The following is a 22,889-nucleotide window of genomic DNA, read 5'->3' as shown; positions in this document are numbered from 1 at the left end:
TTCATTGATATTTGGCTCGGGAGTGGAGGTAGTAAAGGAAAAATATATATTGTTGATTTTTTGGTGAAAGAAATCGGCTAGATTATTGCAGTGGCCGATGGGGTTATCGGCAGGCACTGCCGAGGGGGAAATTTTGGAAAGGGTTTTGACGATTTGATAAATTTCTCTGGGTTTGGATCTGGCAGAGAAATTTTTTTCTTTGTAGTAAGTGGATTGGGCTATAGTGATCCCAAGTTTATATGCCTTTATGGCTTCCTTGTATCTGGTTTTGTCAGTAGTAGTATAATCAAGGCGCCATTTCCTTTCAGACCTTCTGCACTGACGTTTAAGTTCTCTGAGTTCTTCTGAGTACCAGGGGGACGATCCTTGAGCTCTTTTTGATACAGTTTTCTTAATGGGAAGAACGGTGTCAAGGGAGTCCTTGATCCATTCATTGAAGATCCCACTATCCAGTAGGGGGTCCTGGGTGAGCAGGGGTTTCGTGGCTGTTAGTTGGTTATCCCACTGTTCTAGCGGGAGTTTTGACCAGTTCCTCCTTGTACGTGAGGATGGGGTTTTAGGACTGTTTTTGTAGATGGACCAGGTGAGGGGGATGAGAAAGTGGTCTGTCCACGGAAGGTGTATGATGGAACCTACTGACAGGTTGGGGCAGTTACTAAATACGGGGTCAAGTAGATGACCTTTATTGTGGTGGGAGTCTTGATTAGTTGCTCCAGTTGGATGGCGGCTAAGCTGGAGATGAGCTCATTGGCAGTGTTGTCGGACCGGTCGTCAAAGTGCAGGTTAAAGTCGCCAAGTATCGTAAAGTTGGAGGGGGACATGGCGGAGACTGCTACTTGCGAAGGCAGTAACAAGTGAAAATTGTTTAAGGGTCCTGGGGGGCGGTACAGGAGTATTCCTGTTAGGCTATTGTTAGGGGTAAATTTAAGACAGAAGGACATACTTTCGCAGTCTGGGATCGAATCCGGTGTGCAATGACACTGATATGCGGATTTGTATATGACTGCAATACCTCCTCCTTGTCGCCGGGTGCGGTCTCTGCGGGCGATCTGGTAGCCAGGGGGAAGCGCTTGGACTATATCTGGGTCGCAGTCAGGTGTTAACCAGGTCTCGGTTAATAGGATAGCGTCGGGGTTATGCTCGTCAATTAGCAGACAGATTTCTGCACTGTGTTTAGGCAGAGATCTGCAGTTGAGGAGTAGTATGGTGAAGCTTTGCTGCTCCAGGGTATGCCGGCATGGTTTGAGACTAGTGTTACAATGGGGGCAGGAGATGGGGAGGGCTAGAGGGTGGTAGAGTTGGTGACAGCGGGCTTCCTTGGGGGGTTTAAGTGTGAGGAGGGCATTGATGCTATATTGAGTCCTAGTGGGGGGACCAGGGGGGGTGGTCCTTAGTCCCTGTCGGTCGCAGACGGGCGCAGACGGGCTTGCCTTTGGCGCGTCTTCGGCACGCTGGCGGCGCGCCCGCTGCGCGCGTCCGCTGCGCGTCCTGTGGAGGGACATTTGTATGTGATACGAGGGGGCGTGGCCTCACGTTTGTGGGCGTGGCCTGCGGGCTTTCGGCGAATGGCAGCAGTTGTATCTCCACTCCGCGGCAGCGTTCAGATCGGCTGCGCGGGACCAAGGAGATCGGTGAGGAGGGGGGGGAGTGCTCAGGAGGTGTTTGTACAAATTAAAAGTCACACAGTAGTTTTTAAAACAAGTTACAAATTCGCGCTTGTCAGCGTGCTCCCGGCTTCCGCCTCAAGAGTAGAGTGCCTCTAAGTGATTTCTGGCGTCAGCGCGCCTTTAGTAGCAGTGCAGGGGGCGTGGCCTCACATTTGTGGGCATGGCCTGCGGACTTTCGGCGAATGGCGGCAGTTGTATCTCCACTCCGTGGCAGCGTTCAGATCGGCTGCGCGGGACCAAGGAGATCGGTGAGGAGGGGGGGGGGGGAGTGCTCAGGAGGAGTTTGTACAAATTAAAAGTCACACAGTAATTTTTAAAACAAGTTACAAATTCGCTCTTGTCAGCGTGCTCCCGGCTTCCGCCTCAGGAGTAGAGTGCCTGGATGAGATCACCTTGCTGCCCAAGATATGCAGAGTTTCTGTATGTTAGGCAGAACATACACAATTGTTCATGCCTTGCCCAACAAGGATAACTTCAGGCATTCATCTGCAGGCCGCTTTTTTATTGTCACTCAGAACCTGAAGCTGTGATGTACAGCTCCAGGCTCTCGTACTGTTGAGAAAAAAAGCAAGAGTGTGAATCCTGAATGCCCCAATGGACAAGCCATCATTGTTCATGCCTATCAGACAAACTGCCAAGAGATTGGGTGGGAAAAGTATGTGTCAGTTGTAGAGTGCCTGGATCCAATTGCGCAGATGACCCCATGTGAGACCCTCTGCACCTAAAGTGACATGTGATTAACCTACTTCATTAGACTTTGTAATACCAAATTTAAAGACTGGGAAAGACCCAACGGGTAGAAATGTATACAAATGTATTCTCTAAAAACAACACACGAGGCAATAAACTAATTGTGGCTTCAATATAAGTTCCTAGTATGGCCAAATCTACTTTTCTATCAACTACATCCAGAATCCTCAAATACTTTTTTGTACTATGTGGGTGGTGAAAGGGTTGACTGGATTCATGTGCTTGACCCCTTTTTAGATCATTCTGGTTGATGAACAAATTCAAGCCTAAGGATAGAACAATTCTGCACGATTCTATGGTATACCATATCCCCATGGTAGATAACCCACCCGATAGAAAAATGAAACATCTTTGTGTCATGTGCACATTTGAATTGATCTAGAATTGATCACTAACATCAAATTAAGTGCTCTCAATGATTATTCACTGCTTGATCCTCAAGGGGGAAATGTTGGAGCATGCACCAATTAATTTAATATTGGACCTAAAACTCTTGGCTCCTCCATGCAAACAATTGTGATCGATATAACTAGGTACAGATTATTGACAGTCACGCTCCTGAAGGAAAGCTCTCCGAACATATCTTGACTAGAACAAGGTGTCAGTTTTATCTGTACAGCCCCTGCGGAAGACTGGTAAGTATACATTAAATGGAGAACTGATGAATGCAGAGCTTCAGTCAAATGTAAAGAAGATCACAGTGCCCTGGGAAGACAGCTGAAGGAGACGACTGTCTATTATATGGCATGTACATGAACTGCTGAGGAGCAGAAGTACAATCCAAATACCCATTTACATTTAATGCACAATTCAGACTTAATTGACTAAGATGGTGCCATTGTGAACAAGGTGAAAATGTAGCATACTTTTGGTTTGCCAACTTAAAAAGCATCCATGAATGCTATTCCTGCAATTCTAGAACTCTCCCATAACCTGATATACCATCCTGTTGAAATTAACAAAGACTTTGCTTACTCCTTCATATATCACTCTATGAAGATACCTCAAAAGTGGAAAAGGAGTTCCTATTGGGTATTTCTTTCCTCGAGCAGTCAGATAAAGATAATTGACTGTTGAAGGGAGAAATTAGCAAGGAAGAGTCATCAGAGATAGTAGCAGAACTCCTGTGTAATGAGCAGCAGGCGATGGTCTGCTCAGAAAATTCTGTGAGATTAGCAAGTCCATAATAGCTCTGATTTTGCTGCACACTTAAAAGTGTCGGAACATACTTGTAGACTCTGCTTAGAATTTCAGAAATACATCAAAAACGTTATTCCGAAAGATGACATACAGTGTGCCAGCTACAGACTCATCAAATATAAATGCAGCTTCTCAGAATTTAGCAAATGTGCCGGTGAACCATTTCTGGAAAGTAATTACTTCTTTCTCATGTCTACTACCCCTCCTGGGGTATAGGCCATCAACCAGAACTCTCTAGCTGTGTCTGTCCTGGGCTTTTCATTCAGTCTAACTCCAGGTTTAACCAATCTCTTGCAGTCAGCCTCGAGGCCTCAGTGCCAGGTGTTTCTTAGCCTTTCTCTTTTCCTTTTCCCTTGAGGGCTACCAGGTCGGGGCTTGCCTTGTGGTGTTTTATGCAGGCTTGTGGAGGATAGGACCTATCCAACCCAGCGTCTTTTCATGGTTTCTTGATGAGCAGGGAGTTGGAAAGTCTGCTGCCGTAGATTGTTGTTGCTGATGGTTATGTTGGTGTTAAAAACCTGATCTTTGTTTGCAGCATTCGGTCCTTGGAGCTCCAGATCTTCTTTTGCTGAAAGAATGCAGCCCTTGCTTTGCATATTTTGGGCTTTGATGTCAGCATTTGTGTCGCCCTGCTTGTCTATGATACTGCCCAAGTGGATGAAGTCGTCAACCTCTTCCAGTGTATCGTCTGCGAGAGTGACTCCAGTTGTGCTGGCTTTTGTTAGCCTTCAGGATCCTGGTTTTTCCCCTGTGGATGTTGAAGACAAGTTATGTTTATGTGGCTGTCACATTGCCAGCCTTCTCTTGCACTTGCAAATGAGTATGGAAAGTAAGGCCAGGGCATCTGCAAAGTACAGTTCATCGACCTGCATTCAAGGCGTCCACTGGATCACATTTATTTTCCTTGCTGTGGATGTCCTCATGATCCATTCTACTGATCATGAAGAAATGTAGCTTTTAGAAAGGTGCCACTCCGTGCCCATGTTGTCCAGTGACTTCAAACAGGCCAACATACAACATTCTGCCCACCTGGGGAGTCAGGTGAACGTCTCCCAGGTTTAGGACCAATGTCAGCCTGCTACAGGGTGAGGTGTTACCTCCCTTTTGCAGGAAACCACCGAGGGTGTTAGCCCAAAAGACGAGCTTTAATGGAAAAGCAGCCTTTGGTGGCAGGTGGCATTCACACTCCTGAGGGGCTGCCCTTTGTTTGGGTATACAAGCTGGAGACAGGGACAGAGAGGGAAACCCAGTGCCCAAACTGGGTTTACCGCAGGCATGTAGCCCTCAGGTAGCCAGGTGATCTACCAAGCTCCTGATATTCGAGGAAGGGTCCTGACATCTCGAGAGGGGACAGAATAGAGCTCTCTGGGATTACTAGAGGACACACATTACTGGAAAGCCGTCTCCACAAAGGAGGTGACCTAGTAGCCCATTGGCTAGTGACTGTATCATTTCCCAGGGCACTTTCTGGGAACAAATATGGCACCCCTGGAACCCTCCATGTCAGATCACATTGGAACTGGAACAAGGACCGAAGGACTGCCCTGCTGTCCCCTGGTCTACACAAAGAGAGACTGCACCGTCTGGTGGACAGAACCTGCTGCACCTTGGACTAGTGAAGAGAGGACTGTGCCTGTGGCTCTTGGCTCAGGAAAATGCCAAACCCCAGACCAAAAGAGTGACTTAAGGACCTACCCCCTGGAACCCGCAACAGGGCCAGCAGTGCTCAAGCAGTCCCCACTGGCAAGTTGCTACCACCACAGAAGATTCGCTGCTAGCTGCCGTTGAGAGCACCAAGAGACTAATCATTGATGAACAAAATTTGCACTCAAGCTTGCTGAACCAAGGAGTGTCATCAGAGTCAAGATTGGTTGCCTTACAGGAACACTAGCCCCCACTAAAGCATTTGACAAGGACAGCGGTGTACAGAGACTGGTACCCCAGCCACAGTTGGACTTCCAGTGTCTCACAGAGGACTTCGAGAGACCCCAACTTCTGTGGGCAAAGTCGCCCCACATGATCTTTGGACCGAGGAATCACCACAAAGGCTCCCCCATCAACTGCACTGTAACCGAAGCATCCTTGAGCATCTTTTCATCCTGAATCTTCAGCATTAGGCCCACTCTGTTATAGTCTATGCTGCTTTTCCTGTAAAGTTCGGAACTGAACTGGAAAATGCTCTGGTGACCAGGAACTGCCCAAATCTACCCCATTGACCTTCCAGACCTTCTCCCTGATTGATTTGGTTTCCCAAGCCAGGCCCGAATAGCTGAACTAACTCTTTTGATTGACCAATGCTTGTTTGCGGTTTAAAGAAAACATGATAAAACCTTTAGAAATCTGTATCTCCGGAACCCACTGTTGGATTTTGCTCATCAATGACTTTAAAAATTCATTAAAATATATTACATTTTTATAAATTATTGTCATGTTTTTTTTCTTGTATAGTGGCCTACTTATTTTATTGTTTGGTACTGTTCAATGCTTTGTACCTAAGTTCCTTTGTTCATGCCTTGCTGTTCCTCAAATCTCACCTAGAAACTATTATCTCTGACCCATATTTCTACTCTAATAAAGGGACTATAATCAGTGACTTGATCTTCTTCACTAAAAGACAAGCGCAATGGAGGAAAATCCCTTGCTTCGGATCAATAATTCCAGGAAAACACCCCCTGGTCTCAGATTATTGGTAGCCCCATCTCTCCTCTGTAGAGCAGATGCTACCATCTCCTTATACAACAATGGGATCATCCTATTACAATCCTCTAATAACAACATAGAAATACTGGATAAAATCTTTGCCACCATCAAAACTGCAGTGGCCAAAAAGGACTACCACCGCCTCCCAAGTTCACATTAGATCCTCAGTCTTTTCTCAGGAATCCCTAGTATCACCCACTATTGCCCTAGCCACTTTCAACCCTGTTTCAGTTGCTATACCATGCTCATCTACCTCACCCCCTCCCTCAATACATTAGATTGCTCTCCTTCAGAATGGACAATGTCTCTCCCATTGACACCCCAAGCACGTCTTCATTCAGCCTATGCTCCAAGAATAGTTAGCCCAGAGTCTCTGAGGCCTGACTCTAAGCCCTCCCTCATGACTAGACCACAATTTTCTGAACTCACCCGTGGCTCCTGTCTGCACGCCCTCTGCTCACCCCTTGGCACATTCATCCACCATTTCAGATTCAGAGTCCCCTAACACAACTAACATTGTGTCTCTTATGATGACTGCTCAGCTCTCGAACCCCTTCCTTACCCACTACCACCTAGGCCCACTCAGAAATACCCTCTGCTGGACCTTATTGCCCAGACAAATTCCTTTACCACTACCCTTGACTTCCCTTAATCTGCCGGCCTATGCCCTCCTACCAAGACCACACCTTTACACGCATCTCTAGAATCCAGACTAGGTGAGATCTCATTCAACCTTTGTCAACTCAAGGCAGATCTACAGAGACTCACATCCATCACTGCAGATCTGGTGGGCATTCAATGGCCCAGCAGGTTCCCGTTGATCCCTACGGAAGCCCATGCACAATCTGCTAACTTCAGCTGTAGGCCACCCTCTCACCTCCTCCTCCGTCCTTTTCTAAGTTGGAAAACCATACCCTTCACGAATGTCCCCTCTCAGCCTTTCAGACTGACTAGGCAACTTACTGATTGAGACATTCAAGCCTTCCTCATCTCCTATAACCCCTCGAAAAATACTGAAATTTATATCAAGGGGCAAATCTAAACTATTCCTGCTAATCCACACAAAGAACCTAGGCAAAATTCCAGGGCCACTGAAAAAGACAATCTTAAGCACATTAACATCACACAGTCTACCTTAGCGAACGCCACTACTCATCTTAAATACATGCTCCTCAACTACCGATCGGCGGTTAGGGATGCGCTAGATATTTATGACCTCATCCTGACCCCCCACAGGGACATGGTAGACGCCAACACTCTCACTGATCACTTCCATCTTGAACATTCTTGACTGAGTTACACCTTTACAAATAAAAAGTATATCTACCAAAGACTCTAATCCTTGGTTCAACAACAGCCTGAATGTGGAAAAATGCAACCTGAGACTAGCAGAAAGAGCTTGGAGATCAATGCCATTCATGGATCACCTAAAAAAACTATGATTGGTGAGAAACACCTACAATAAACAAATCAGAAGTTCAAAAGCTATTTTCTTCAGAACCCGACTGGATATAGCCCAAAAATGGCCTAAAAAAACGTTTTGTACTTGTCAAACAACAATTGATCAATCATCCCAATCCTTCTTGCAATGGGTTGGCCATTCTTCCAAAATGCAATGATTTTGCTTCCTTCTTCCATAGCAAAATGTAAAAAAATTAAGGATGATCTGCAGACAGCAAGGATGCACCTTCCGATCATTCCTTACACCAATCCGCCCCCTTTATCGATAATTTGAGTCCGGGGTTTGCACAGGGCATTCCCTAATAAACAATGCTTCTTGGCATTCATTCACATCCCTCAATGAAAGCAACATCCAAAACTTTCTTACAGCATTGAAACCCTCTAATTACTTCATAGATCCGTTACCTCCGAATAGCTTCAGGAAGATCAAATCTTCTATACTCCTACTAGGGATAAAGATAGCTAATGCCTTGCTTCACCAAGGCACTGTCCCTGATTGCCTACACGTAGGGCAGGTGACCCCCTTCCTTAAAAAACCTGATGCAGATGCCATGTACCTTAACAATTTCAGGCCCACCCTGGCCCAACTCATAGAGTAGTGTGTTCAGGTCCAACTTTGCAACCATATAGATCAATTCCAACTTCTAGACCAATTCCAATCTGGCTTCCCTTAAGACCACAGCATGGAATCAGCATTCACTCACATAGTTGATGACATTTTGAAAATGCTGGATAAAAATGAAGCATGCCTTCTCATCCTCCGTGACCCATATTCTGTGTTTGATACTGTTAAACCAACAGTTTACTAGATTTGTTTGAATATAGGATGAGGCTGTCAGGAGCCGTACTAATCTGGTTCGTTTCATTCCTCCACAACAGATCCCAAAGAGTTAAGGTGAATCAATCCCTGTTCTTCGGAGCATTGGTCACCCTAAGAGTGCCATATTGGTTTGCACGTTCACCTACTCTCTTCAACCGCTTCATGGAGCCTTTAGCAGATTCCTTGAAACCCTCCAACATTCATCACACGTACACAGACGACACCTAACTGTATTTGAAAATCTACTCGCCAGATGACATCAGGTCCCTCAATACAACTCTACAAAATACTCAAAACTGGCTAAGACAGACCCATCTCAAACTAAACACTATCAAAACGGAATTCCTCCTCATAGTCCCACTCAATCACAAATCCAAGATTGATTAATGGATAAAGCATATAACGGCCCTCAACTGCTCTCCTCACATTATCGATTCTGGGAAATCTCTGGGGATAAAATTAGACAAATACTTGAACATGCAGGAGCACATCAGTGCTGCCACCAAAGAAGCAAACTACCAAATGAACATTCTAATGAAATTAAAACCTTTCCTCCCTCATGATGACTTCAAATCAGCGGTCCAAGCCTTAGTCATTCCATGATTGGATTAGCGAAGTGCAACTCTTTGTGGACTCCTTGGATCCACGCTGGCACCTCCAAGGGCCTCGCTTAATGCTGCTGTCAGACTAGTCACTGGAACTAAAAGAAACAAACACATCTCCCCGGATCTAAAATCCCTGAACAAGCTACCTTATGAGGCAAGAATACAACTAAAGCTTGTTTTCATGACTCTCAAAACCATACACTACAACACAACAAAATACTTGACATAAAAATCTGAATTATCTGGCGGAGACCGAGGATCTAGAAATAACAGCACCCTGCTGCTAAAACAGGCCCTGTAACAAAATCGGCTGAAAACCGTCCCTGGCAAAGAGCTCGGCTGCACCCACAACCCCCCGGGGGGAGCAGGCCGGGCTCTTTGTCAGGGCCGGTTTTGGTTCCCAGTCCGGCCCTGGTTGCAACCCATATTTAAGCTGGAAAAACTATGAATGTGATATGTGTATGTGTATGTTTGGTATGTGATGACTGTGTGTGAGGTTAGTTCATTTGTGATAATGGTAAGGGGACATGCTTTAACATGTTATTTTGTATGTATAAATTGCACAATTACGCTTTATTTGCACATTTAAGAAAAATTGTACCTATGTTGAATTATTTATGATCTGCACTGTATATATGAACATAGAAAAGCTATGGTTTTAATACCATAAAAAATATAAATGAAGAATATGGTCTACGAATTTTGCAATATAATTAAAGGAAGATTAAAAATAAAAATATGGATTAATGTATCTTTGTTGTATCCAGTGATACTTATAGCAAAGGGACAGCCCGTTGGAGCTTAATATAGCCATTGCATAATTGATTTTGGTCGAGTGTGAGGTTGAGAGTGTTGTTTGTGCTATTAACTAAAAAGCAAACTTCTAAAAAAAAGTGTTCTAAGAATTAACCTTTTATAAGTCATATAGGAAATAATCCTAACTGTCCAGCTATAGGTAAGACATGTGTTAAGTGTCGCAAATTAGTTCATTTTCAAGGTGTGTGCAGAGGAGGAATGAACACAGTGTCCACCAGTAATTCCAACCTCAGTAGAGTTAAAGTATCAAACATTTCGTTAGACACTCCTGATGTCCAAGATTGTGTTTCTCCATTTGCTAATATTTTAGTTACTGATGATATTCCTGAGCTCATAACACATTCTGACAAGCCTATTAAAGGGCCTTTAGTTGATATTCTTATTGATGGGAAATCTATTTTGTCTATGGCCAACTCAGGAGCTCCTGTTACCATTCTTGCGGATTGTACCTTTTACAAGTTATGGCCCAATAGCATGCCTCTTTGAACACCTGACATCAGTCCTAAAGCCTTTGGAGAACAGGACATCGATTTATTGGGTTACTTTTGGGACAATGTGGAGTGCTTGGGCAGATCCACTAAAACCAAGATTTATTTCGCAGTCATAGGAAGAGACATCATAGAATGGAAGGATCTTGCCCTTCTAGGCATCAATGTGTGTCCTGGACAAGATCCTCCCATTATTTTGGGAAATCTTTATACCAACATTCTATCTGTTGACCAGTGTTGAAAGTGGTTCAAGCATTTCCTGATGTGTTCACAAATTCTGTGGGTACTGTTAATGGTTATGAACATTCCATTATGTTAAAGAAGGATGCCACACCTGTTGTACTTAAAGTTAGACCTGTGCCTCTCAGTATCAGGGATGATTTAAAATTGTTACTTTCCAATCTTCAATCCGAAGGTATTATTTCTCCAATTAATGCCTCAGAATGGGTTTCTCCAGTGGTTTTAACTATGAAGAGGACTGGGGATCCCAGGTTATGTGTGGATTTAAGATCTCTGAACCAAAATATTCTCGTTGATTGTCACTCTCTACCACATATTCATGAGATGCTAGCCAATATCGGGAACTCCAAGTCTTTCTCTACAATTGACTTACATTCCGCTTACCACCAAATCCAACTTCCTCCGAGTTCTCATGCGCTTACTGCTTTGGTGACACCTTTTGGTGCCTTCAAGTATTTGAGGTTGCCTTTTGGTCTCGCTTCAGCTGCAAGCATTTTCCAAAAGCTGATGGACAATCTTTTTGGTGGTCTTTCCAATGTGCAAGCGTTTCAAGACGATATTTTGATTCACACAGAAACCAAGGAAGAACACTTGCAGATTCTAGAGAAGGTACTAAACATATTACAAAATAAAGGAATGACTGTAAAAGCTAACAAGTGCAAGCTACTTGTCAGTGAGGTGAAGTATCTTGGACATCTGATTTCAGGTGAAGGTATCAAACCTAAATTTTGCAATATAGAATCCATTCACAATGCTCCTCCTCCAGTTGATAAAGATGCTTTACGCTCATTCCTTGGACTCTGTGAATACTATGCTAGGTTTGTTCCTGGCTATGCACATCTAGTTCAACCTCTGAGGTGCCTTCTTAAGAAAGGTACTAAATGTGTATGGACTGATACTCTTCGAGATATTTTTGAGAAGGTAAAACTTTTGGTTATAAATGCACCTGCACTACATCAATTTGTTTCCAATGGCAGTTCTTTTGTAACTGTGGATGCCAGTCAAAAAGATCTTGGTGCAGTTATTGGACAGTGAGTGGATGATAAGGAGAACAGTATTGCTTTTGCATCTCGTGCCCTGACACCCACTGAATGCAACTACAGCATGATTGAACATGAAGCCCTTGCCATTGTTTGGGAGGTTAAGAAGTTTAAAACTTACATTTGGGGTACTCGTTGTGAAGTTTTCACCGATCACAAACCTTTGGTGTTTTAGTTGTCTGTTAATGGATTAGGTAAATCCTCTGTAAAGTTAGTGAGATTACTATCCAAATTACAAGAGTATAATCTTGCTATCAAATATATTCAAGGAGGAAAGAACATCCGTGCGGATTGTCTCTCTCATATTCCTCTCCCTGATTGTAGCGAAGGTGAAGATGATTTTCACAAGGATTGTGTTGTTGGTTTGGTGGATGTTATTTCTATGTGCAGTGGTAGTATCTGACAAGATGTATGGTCATCTGCCATGGCACGGGATGAGACTTTAAAAAAAGTAGAGTTGTTCGTCAAGAGCAAATGGCCTGTTAGCAAAAGTCTTAGTAATGATTTAAGAAGTTTTGCACAAATTAGAGAAGAATTATCCTTTGAAAATTGAGTTTGTGCGAGGAATGGTATGTTTGTACCTCCTGTTTGCTTGAGAGAAAAAATTATCAACATTGCTCATGAAGGTCATTTAGGGGTTTCTGCTACTTGCAAGAAATTAAAAGAAATGTACTGGTGGCCAGGCATGGACAGACAGGTATCTCTTTTTGTTGATATTTGTCCAAGTTGTGTTGTCTCAGACAAACACTGGAAATTAAGCAAGAAACCTTTGTTCCCAGTTCCATTTCCAGATTCTCCCTAGGATAAAATTGCTTTGGATTTTTCAGGGCCTTTCACCTTGTTGCCTTCAGAAAAGAAATATTGCTTGGTTGCTGTCGATTATCACTTTATATCGATTTATTATTCTTTTGTGCAAGTCGCCAATTCATCTACTGTTAATTCTTTTCTTCAAAGTCTTTTCAGGATTGAAGGTGCTCCAAATTGTGTTGTCACAGATAATGGTCAACATTTTCTGGCTCATCAAGTTACTGGTTTTCTAGAAAGTTTTAATGTCAAACACTGTCAAGTTGCTTTATATAGTCCATCCTCCAATGGACTTGTGGAGAGAGCTAATCGTTTTCTCAAGGAAGGGTTTCAAACTGCCATTGCAACCAATGTTGATGTGGGTGATTTAAAAAAAAAAAAGGTTTGGGCATATTTGACGGCACCGCATTCCACCACTGGTGTTACACCCTTTAAGGCACTCAAGGGTAGGGAAGCTAAATCCAAGCTGATGCCTAAGCGATCAGTTGCAGCTGAGCCGTTGACTGAGCAAGTTGTCCATTTACGGACTCAAATACGTGGCGATTGTAGAGACAGCACCACTCTCCCTTCCAAATCAAATATCCCCGTCCCAGAGGAATTAAATATCATTTCCACATTTGATGTTGGCCATCTGCATTAGCGACAACAGGAATCATTTTCCTCATAACTAAGTAGGTTCCCCAGGTCCCCAACCTCGTTTGTCCTGATGAAGACCCACCTTGATGCGTACTAATTGGCACAATTATCTTCGGGTCGAAACGTCGACGTTACATGTCCTATGCGTCACATGCAAATCCACTTAGACAACAAGGAAATTTGAACCCTTAAGTGGCTTATGTATTGTAAATAGGACCTTGTTTGTTGATTATTTTTATGTATTGTCCATTGTACATATTCGTTATATGTGATGTGTTCTGTGCAAAGTATCACTGTTTCACTAATTGTTTCACTATAAATGTGTTTTTTGGTTGGTTTACCCTGTAAATACTTTGGTGCTCTCGATACATCAATTAATATCATTCTATCAAGTGACTTGGATTCTGTCCTGTTTCTTTGGGTTTGTGTGTGTCCTTGATAATCAAAAGTGTATTCAGCACCTATTAAGTTAGTTCGTTCATACTCCGACAGAACCATTGTTTCTGCATATATAAGCGATTTAGGGCCTCATGTAGGAAGCCAAATACCGGTCGGTAACGGCCGATTTTCGGTAATTATACCGTTACCGACCGGTATTTTGGCCATTGGTATGTAGGGGGACAAACTTTGCTTTCGGTAATAATACCGAATCGGTAATGTTACCGAATCGGTAACTTTTCCGAATCGGTAATTTTACCGATTCGGTAAATTCCGAAAGCAAAATCGAGATGTAGGGGGAGTGTGTGTGTGTGTTTAAGAGTCGGTATTTACCACCAACTTATAGTTGGTGGTAAATAATGAATGTATGTGTAAATGCATTTTTACGCGCGTAGCAGTGTGCAATGTGGCATACATACATGCCCTTAGGGCATGTATGTGTGCCACATGTGCACACATGGCCGAATCAGGGGTGCAACAGGGTGTCAATGTGACACCCTGCCACCCTTGTATGTGTTCCCCCCATTACCGAATCGGTATTTACCGATTCGGTAATGAGGCATACCTTCCCATCAATGGGAAGGTATGCCTCATTACCGAATCGGTAAATACCGATTCGGTAATTACCGACTAGTAACGATTCGGTAAAAAATACCGACTCATTACCTACATACCAGTTACCACTTCTAAAATACCGATTCGGTTTCGTTCGGTATTTTAGAAGTGGTAACTGGTATGCTACCTACATGAGGCCCTTAGTGACTTAGTAGTGGGTTCTGCTTTATCTCAAAGAAGAAATTCTTTGGAAGATCTTAAATTAATTAAGAACAGGGTCGCTGCCAAGCAGATACTGCAGAAGAAAACTTATGATGGTGTTTCTAAAACCAAATGTGTTGGTGTAACGGTGAATGATTGGGTTCTTATCAAGAAGCCCTACAAAGTTTGCAAAGGTCAGTCTAAATTCACATTTCCAGTCCGTGTTGTCAAAGTCACCAAACCTTCTGTCTTGTTAGAAAATAGAGGTTGGTGGAACAAGAACATTGTCAAACTCACTGACACCAAGTTGAGATCTTTAAAAAAGTTTATGCCAATAGGTCTGATGATGATGATTCTGATTTTGCTTTTGGTCCTGGTTTTGATACTATTAATTTCAAGAATGCACCTAGTGATAATTCTGGGGAAGCTATGCTTTCTTCGTCTCAAAACTGTTCAATCTCTGTTTCACCTCTCCATTCTTCATTTGAGGGTGGAGCTGCCAGCAATCAGAGGATTTGTAGGTTACCTATCAAATTGCATGACTATGTTTCGTATTAATGTTTTCTGTTTTTATTGTTTTTTTTTTGTGTTTATGGGAGGGGGGTGTGTGCTAAGTTGTTCACTGTGTCTTTAATTCCTAGAATGTTTTCATGGAATTCCCTTATGTCATGCTATGTTCCACCCTGGCTCTGGCAGTTGCTCCTTGGTCCCTTGCAGCTGCCTTTGCCGTGGGCTCCTTTCTGCATTGCCTACTTGCTTTATTCTAATAAAGCACACCTGGATTTAAAGTGATGGCTCTGCGAATTTCCTGTCTCCAACCCCACCACCACAGCAGGCTGGACTGTTCCCATGCGGAGCAGGGTCTAGGCTGATTTGCACGTCTTGGGCCAAACTGAGGTGGCATGGTGGGTGACAAACGATGGACTGGGATGAGGCCTGAGCAATTGCCAGTGGCTGAGATTAATTCAAGAATTCCATTCATCACCTTGTTGTTGTCATTGAAGCCCTCAGAAAGTATTGCATTGTTGCCAAATTGTGCTGTAAAGTACACTGTTCGGCTCAAGTGGAAGACCTTGGTCAATGCGTAACCGTAGCTCACTTGCTTTGTACTCTCAATGTGTGAAATTTGTAGCAGGTATTTATATCAATCCACTGTTGGACCTCACCAGCCGCCAATGTTCATGAATGCCTTTCATGTCACCTCCCTACTTTGAAAGTCCAATAGCTGTGACTGACATTGAGGAACGTCTCCCCAAGCCCCACCCACTGCCACTGTCCTATGTACCACCACATGCTTAATGTTTTAAAAAAATGCTGAGCTAGCAGAAAGAAAGAGGGGAACAAGCATTAGCCCTAGGGAAACAACTGAAAAAAACAAAACGATGCTGCATAATTATGAGTAGACGGAATGGATGTGGCAGACTCAATATGTCACAACCATCTAGGTGCAGGATTTCCTCACGATTTCTTTGGGTTCTTTGGTTATGTGGTCTGCATTATGTGGGTATTCCCTCGTTGTGCTAGTCGAAGAAGTAGAGTTATTAATGGAATCCCGTTTCACCCCTGGCTTAACTCTTTGTTGTATCGCACGCTGAGGGATTCATTCAAAGACAGCAACACCTGAATCCCTAATCCCTGGCGATTTGGTAACTCACATGCAATTCCAATTAAGATGTAGGTTCAACCTATAGTAGAAAGCACAGCACTTCTACTTTATTATCACAGGCCCATAATAATTTACTCCTGTCCTTTTCCGGCAGTTGTCAGATTTCCCGCTTCTAATCTCTGTTGCACCTTCCTCTCACTCGGAATTCATTCGAATAAAGCTCCCCTGGAACTTCTGGACACTATAGCAACCACGAAACCTACTACTAGGCCTCGGCGGTATCCATGGCAACCAAACCGCATCCTTCTCGGCTGAGAGAATTCACTCGCGTCTATTCAAGTCACATTCTGCACTCCGAGCGTTCCTACGGATGACATTCACAGCGAGCCTCAAAATTAACATCCCATTACCTGTAAACCGCCCACTTGCCTCAGGCTACTTACTGTACTCAGACACAGATGCATTGCTCAGGGCTGGATAGGTTAATTTTCGGAGATGAACAGGCGGAATTAAAATACCACAATTACTAATGTCGCACGCAAACTAAAAAGTGGCAGTCAAGATATCTTGTGTTTTGTTGCATTTGTTTAGTGCACAGTTTCTGTAGCACTCTTTACCCTTTACAGAAGCAAGGTAACACAGCAAGTGTGTAATAGTCCCTCGAATAAGTAAGGAAAAAAAGCTTCCCCGCACTTCGTTGGGGAGTAAAATAAAACAAAAAAACTCATAATTGAGATTGAGATAGCCTGGGCCCAAGTGCTAATGTACCTGCTACATTATCGGTAGCTATGCCTCTGCAGAATGAGTTGCAGGCAGGGGTATGCATGAGTGCGGCCTATGTACGAAGAGTTTGGTGTGGCGCGTGAAGACCGGAGATTGTGTTTGTATTCCACAGAGGTTTGAATAAAAGGATGCCTGCTTTCCCTAGCTAATCGGTCTTGAGTGGCATCCTAAGTATACCCTAGTGAAGCTTGCAAAACCAGTTTATGTGTTCTGAACGTTAATAATGTGTTAAAAATGTCGTCTGACACAAACATCAAGAAAAAATATCGTGATGACAAGAATAACATGAGGCATAATATTGCAGGTAGCAATATTTTGTTTTCAAGGGTTTAATATCTTTTTAAATAAAGTATTTCATCTATTTTTTAATTTTGTAATGTTTTGTGAATTGGTTGTAAGTTAATAATGTTATTGTTCTCTAATTAATTCTTTTTCGAAATTGTATCGTTTTTAGTCATTTTTTTAAGTGTTTTGAGTTAGTTTAATTATTGGCAGGTTGTTGGGTTTGAAGGGGAGGAGGGTGTAACATTATTTTCATGTATTTCTTTTACAGTTTTATTTAATTGGGTTATTAAAATATTTAACAATCTGTTTAATTGTTAAATGTAATTTATCTTTTTTGAAAACTGTTAATTTTTTATTTCGATTGTGTAATTAGATTATTATTTATGTACATTATTTAAGTGCTAAATGGTTTAAAGGATATTTTTGTAAATCGTATTTATTTTAATTAGATAATTATATTGATTATGATGATTGACTCATTATTTGAATTAAATCATTTGCTTAATTTTAATATGTTAATATTTTTAATGCATAGTTTTTGGTATTTTTTTAGCTTGCTCTATTTTAATTGTTTAGTATTTAAAATGTTTGCAGATTGTTGGGAGTGTAGGTGAATAGGGTGGGAAGGGATTTTACTATACATATTTTTAGCTGTTTTCAATTGGTATATGTTTAACTTAGTTATTTTTTGTAAGTAATTTGTTTAAGTAAAGCTTGAGTTTTTGGTGGTTTATCAAATTTGGTGAATATCATTCTTTTTTATTTTTATGAATGTTTTAAATTGATATTTTGTATAATACTTTAATGTTATAAAACAAATCTATTAATTATTATATATTTTTTCAAGCCTTCACCTGCTGTTGTGTAGGTGGGAGTGGAAAAAGTAGACCCTGATCAACACCTTCCCCTCAAAATCTAGTGTTTTCCCTATCATTGTTTGGAGTGGGAATAGTAAATCTTAACCCCCCCCCACACTAAAGTAGAACACATTGCCTACTGCTTCTTAATTTGAAGTAGCAATAGTAAATCTGACCCCTTCAAAGTCCAACACTTTATTTACTGTTTATGTTGGAGTGAGAAATGTAAATCTGACTTCTTCAAAGTCCAATGTTTTCACTACTGTTGCTTAGGTTTGAGCGGGGACAGTACATTGAATTCTTCCAAAGTCCTATGTTTTATTTATTGTTGCTTAGGTTGGAGTGGAAATAGCAAATGGTATTCATCTTTATGTTAACATTTTGTAAAACTTTTTATGTGAAGTTGGAATGTTAATTTTATTCACTTTTACTTTCATTTTTATTTTAATGTTTAATTGTTTGATATGTATTTCACATTTTTCTATTATTTTGGATGTAAAATTATTTTCTTATCTTGCTTCGTTTGTTGTATCTGTTTTCATTACTTTTTGTAGCGTTTAGTTTATTAGCATTTTCAAATTTTGGATAGGAATTTATTTTCATTTTTGTTTCATTATTTTGTTTTTTATATATTTCAGTCATTTTGTTTTACTTTCTATTTTTATTATAATTTCATATTATATTTATTGTAGTTTTTCGAGTTCTATGCATAACAGTAATGTGTTTTTGGCGGCGGAGCTTGCCTGACCCTAAGATTACCGCTATCTAGGGAAGCTCTCCCTAACGCCACCAAATATCCGTCATTATCCTCCACAATAACCGAAAAGAAAAGAGCCTCAGAGGAAAGAAAACGCGGCAGCAGCAAAGCGCTGCAAGGAGAGATACTCGCGGTCAAGATCGGTGCGGCCAAACATTCAGAGGCGATCGTGACGCACTTCGGGAAGCACGGTGCGAGGGGGCCCTGAGCTAAGCGAACCTGCGCCTTGCCTCAGCGTGGCCCGAGGAAGCGTAGCAGTGAGCACAGGGTAGCGACGCTTGTTCATGGCGATAAGGAGGATGACGGTGCCGGAAACAGGCAACAAGATATCCTAAGCGGGCCTGGTGACTGCGCAGCTGCAAGTGGAGAGAGACAGCTGGCCCGGGAGGCTCAGAGCCAACGAGTGCCGGGAGCTACTGCATGACTGAATGCTGTGGGGCTCCTAAGTGCATACAGGTGCCCTGCTTCCACACGCTGTGGTGCTGCAGCACCCCCATCGCTTGACGGTCTCCGCTGCAGGCGAAGGTAGGGGGTAGCGTGAGCGGAGGGGGCCGGCTGCAATGGAACATTCATAAAGCATAGCGCCGGTGTTCTACAAAGAGGGGCACGCATTATCTGTCCTATTCCAGAAAGACACCCAAGCGGAGCCAACTCATAAAAGAGGCACATTGCGGACTTTCTGGGTGTTGTACAATAGTCTTGTGAAATCAGCCTGGAGAGCCTCAGGGACTCTCACTGCCCTATGCTATCTGCAGGGAAGAGCTGGCAAGAGAGAAATACTTTAAGATTAGCGGTCCGTGCTAGACCCCGTAGATAGGTGATATCAGAATCTGTTGAGACGCTCTTCTAACCGTCACTCTCGCACGGTACCCCAGCACTCATAGGGTACACACGTGGAGAACATGGGCAAGATGGACAAATTACAACCCAAGCTGCAGTTTGATTTGCGGAAAACCCACAGATCCAAGGAATCCTATCTAAAATCAACAGCAAAATAGACGCACTGTTGTTTTGTATGGACAGGATGTTCTAAAGACTGGACAAACATGGCGGTAGGTTCGACGCAGCGTAGCAATGCATATTGGACATGGAAACTATCACCAGAGCAGAAGCGGAAACTGATAAGGAGAGGGACAAGATCCTACGCACCCTGCAAGCGAAGGCTGAAGATCTCGAAGCGAGAACCAGATGCAATAACATTTGCATTTTAGGTGTACTAGAGTCCACCAATGTGGGCAATATGCAGTAATACAAAGAAAAACTGCTGGTCCAACTCATGGGCAGGGACACCTTCTCCGAGATACTAGTGGTGGAACGCGCGCACAGATCCCTAGCGCCTAAGCCAATACCAGGCGTGGCTCCTCGACCAATAATAGCCAGGCTCCTTAATTATAGGGATCGTTACATTGCATTGCGCAAGGCCAGAGAACTGGGGGAACTGTGACACAAAGGAATGTTAATAACATTGTTTCCTGACTTTACAATACAGGTACAGGAGGCGCGACGACTCTTCACTCCGGCAAAAAAGAAACTTTGCGATCTCAATCTGGAATACAGCATGCTATAGCCCTGCAAACTAAGGGTCAAAGCTGACGGTAAGGTGCACCTGTTTACCGACCCCAAGGCAGTGCTACTATGCATCGCAGAGAAGGAACGGCGCCACAGTCACCAGGGATTGCCGAGCCACTCACCTGCGCATTCAGAGAGCCCTACACAAGCCCGGACAGGGCGAGACACAGAGGAGTGAACATCAGAGCAGCTTCAAGATAAGGCAAAGTGTGGTAACGTAGTGAATTCATAGACCAAACACTATTCACTTTATGATACCTCGCTAAAGATCACCAACAGTTCCTATAGAGAGGCCAGTGCGCAAACTGAACATGTGTGTAAACTCTGGCTGACGCACTGGGGTGCCTTGAGTGGGATATCTGATGGTGCATTAGGCACATTGGTTGCTACTTGTTACACCTTGGAGAGACAATGCATTTAGGGACTCATGCTATGACGAGAACTAGCAGAGTGGTATTGGGAACTCGATAAGATGGCCACATCTGCCCCCAAGTGTATCACACCTTTCATCTTATTTGTTCTCGAGTTTGGGTTTGTTTCTTTAGTTAGGGGAAGGGGGAGGGAGATCAGATAGCCATGACAGTTGGGGATTTTCGAGGCGTGCGAGGGTATGGTTGTTTTATTAGGCTGGATGAGAGTATTATATGAATATGACAACTGGGATCACACATGGCACATATCACAGGCAAGGGAAATAGCACATGGCAGATATTGCTTAAACAGAATGACTACAATGGGTGAGAACACACAAGTCCTCCAGCTCCTGACCTGGAATGTTCATGGCTTAAATGACAACAGAAAGATCAGAAGGGTGGGCTCCTATTTGAAAAGGCATTCTGTGGCAATTACCGTTCTACAAGAGACACACCTTGCTCCCCATCGTGGTGAGGCAGTATAGTATAGCAGATTACACGGGGACTGCTATTCTGCTGATTTTACATCACACGCTAGAGGGGTACCGATCTGAGTGGATAAAAAGGCTGGAGTGGAAATGACGTGCATACTCAAGGATCCACAAGGTAGATATGTCGTAGCTATGTGCAAGCGTGGGGACCTGCAATTCCTCCTAGTAGGTATATATGGCCCCAATCACGATGACCCACAATTTTATTCTTCCCTAGCCACCAGGTTAGTACAATGGAAAGGGATCCCACAAATCTGGGGTGGCGGTTTTAACTGTATACTAAATCCAATTATAGATAGATCTCAGGGCCCAGCCAGACATCCAGCGGCAGCTGCCACAGCCATCCAAGACATAATGCAATCAGATGGTCTCATAGATATTTGGAGATATAGATCCCCAGATGGGAGAGGCTACACACACTACTCCTAGGTGCACAACAGTCACAGTCAAATAGACTACTGGTTACTGTCTGGGGGACTGAGTTTCAGAGTAACGGCATGCAAGCATTTACCACGAACATTCTCCGATCATTCCCCAGTCCAACTGGCCTTGAGATATGGGGCACCGAGCATCCCAGCGTTTACATGGCATTTCCCACCTTACTTGTTACTCAACACTGTTTTTAAAGAAGGGTTAGTCACAGCTATGCACTTCCCAAAACACTTCCAGCACTGAAGCACGAGAGGAATATCTTTCATATATTAAAATGCCATGGCTGGCGGTGGAACATAGGAAACATTTGATGGGCTCTTTGACATCTGATGAAATACAGGAGGCATTAAAGGGGATGGCATCCGGGAAAGTTCCAGGATCAGACGGGCTCACCGTCGCCTTTTATAAAGAATTTCAGGACCTTTTGATTCCCTATGTCATGACGCTTTATGAGGAGATGGCAGAGGCAGGCCTTATGCTGCCCTCATTGCGCAAAGCCGTCATAGATGCATTATTAAAGCCTGGCAAACCACCTACCAATTGTTCATCATATAGGCCCTTATCTCTGCTCAACGTAGACGCTAAACTGTACGCTAAAATCTTAGCTGCTCCCGGGCATGATAAGCCCAGAACATGCAAGGTTTGTAACTAGTCACAATTTATCTCAAAACCTGAGGACCCTATTAGGTGAGGTGCAGAGACTAAACCCAGAAATTAAGGCGGCAGCAGTTTTTTGGATGCTGAAAAAGCATTCGACTCGGTAGAGTGGGACTTTATGTTCGCGGTCTTGCACATGATAGGAGTTGGAGACATGTATCTCGGACTGCAGGGACCTATCCAGCTGCCTGGAAGACGGCCAGTATTAAGCCTCTTCTCAAAAAAGCCTCTCTGGAGCCATCAGATTTTAAAAACTATCGACCTATTTCGGGCCTACCACTGATAGCTAAAGTCACGGAGAGGGCTATAAATTTAAGTCTAAGTGACCAACTAGATAAACATGGCCTGCTTGATCGGTCCCAGCATGGCTTCCGGCCTAAACACTCCACTGAATCGGCCCTAATAATGGCAGCGAAGGGAATTCGGGCAGTAGTTGATGGAGGAGGGAGGGCAATTCTTGTCCTCCTTGACCTATCTGCCGCTTTCGATACCGTCAATCATGCGGTATTGGTACAGAGACTGACAGCCTCATGCATCAAGCCATAATCCAGACGGTAAAATACCGATTCGCTAATAGCTCCCGGTATTGAGTTAAAAATACCCAATCCCAATGCATCA

Source organism: Triturus cristatus, chromosome 4_1 (assembly GCF_964204655.1).
Source record: "Triturus cristatus chromosome 4_1, aTriCri1.1, whole genome shotgun sequence".
Taxonomy (NCBI): Eukaryota; Metazoa; Chordata; class Amphibia; order Caudata; family Salamandridae; genus Triturus; species Triturus cristatus.
This window is presented reverse-complemented; position numbering follows the sequence as displayed.